The 1,338-nt window shown below is 60.7% G+C and overlaps 1 protein-coding gene across 6 annotated transcripts in view; it reads right to left on the bottom strand.

Annotated features, from left to right (window-relative positions):
- Positions 1 to 1,338, bottom strand: part of MAT1A (methionine adenosyltransferase 1A) — a 20,653-nt gene that overhangs the window by 10,284 nt on the left and 9,031 nt on the right. The gene's annotated exons all lie outside the window — the stretch shown is intronic.

Genomic DNA, 1,338 nt, shown 5'->3' with positions numbered 1-1,338 from the left:
CTTGGGCTTCCCAGAGACAGATCCCAAAACCCACTTTGAAATCACTCTGCAAGTGAAAATCAAGGCCCTTCTAACACAGCTGTTTAGAAGCTAGACGGATGCCTCACCCAGGATTAAGTATATTGAATGAGCACAGGAAGGACACAGAAACCGCCAGAGCCGAGGCCCTGGGAACCCCAGCTGTGTTTGTGGGGAAGGGCAGCTGGCACATGAGGCCCTGGGTCAGGGGGTCTCAGCCAGCAGGTGCCCACCCAGGCTGCCCAGGAGGAAGCGACATTCACTCTCTTCTAGGTCTTTAGCGCTGTCCCAGGCTCAGCCAGAGGGGCTGTAGACACACAGATGCCCCATCTGAGGTCTGTCCTGAACCCCAGCGGCCCCCTGCTTCCAGCCCCCTCTCTGACCCACGCTGCCAGAGCGGGCTGATGGAGAAGCATGCACATTCCCTCAAGGCTGACACACACACGTCAGGAGGCTCTGCTGCCAAAGAGCAACTGGAGCTCCCAGCTGGACACAGCCCTCGCGACAGGGCTCCTCTGGCCACAGAAACTCGCGGCCGGCCTCAAGCAGAACAGGCGTCTCCGTCCCCACCAGGTCTCTCTGCCCACATGCTTTTCCTGCAGCTGCTCCTCTGCATGCCCAAACCCTGCCAGCTCCAGCAGCACCCTCGGCCCTCCTGCAGCTGCTGCGTCCTGCTCCAGAGCCCTCGAAGGCGCCGTTCATTCATCACTCTAGCCAGGTGGTCCCTCTGCTCAGGAAGCACCAGCTCCCCACCCTCCATGCCGACCGGCAAGGACCTGAGTGTACGCGGCAGTCTTCGGAGAGCTACCCGAAGCCTCTCCTGCCCTGCGTCAGACACTTCACGTTCTGTCTAAATAACACACCTCCCAGGGCCGTACAGCAAGCAGGGGCTCCACGGGACTGCAGAGGTGCAGGGCTTGGAAGGGCGGTGAGCCCAGAGGCCACTGCACAGAGCAGGAGGCGGCGGCTGGCCCGAAGCCAATGCCCTGCTGGCGGCCGTGGCAGACACAGCAGTCCATCTGGCACAGGCACACCGGCGACCTCGGGTGCAGGAAACAACGCCATTTGCTCCTTTCTAGGGGACATAACCTCCTGGACCATTTCTCTGCCACCTACAGAGAAGGTCTGCTTCTGGCGGTCAGTGTGTGGGAGCACATGGGCCTTTCCTGGTCGGACAGGGAGGCTCGTGTGGTAATGGGGGAAGCTGCTGCTCAGACAATGCGTCTCCTCTGCGACACCCTGGGCCAGCCTGGGAGGGCGCCCTGACACTCACTGCTTCTCTTCTCAGGGGTTCTTTTTTTTTTTTTTGGGGGGGTTTTC

Source organism: Tupaia chinensis, unplaced genomic scaffold (genome assembly GCF_000334495.1).
Source record: "Tupaia chinensis unplaced genomic scaffold, TupChi_1.0 Scaffold142854_1, whole genome shotgun sequence".
In the NCBI taxonomy this organism is placed as follows: Eukaryota; Metazoa; Chordata; class Mammalia; order Scandentia; family Tupaiidae; genus Tupaia; species Tupaia belangeri.
Note: the sequence above shows the minus strand (reverse complement) of the source record. Positions and strands in the feature narration are given on the sequence as shown.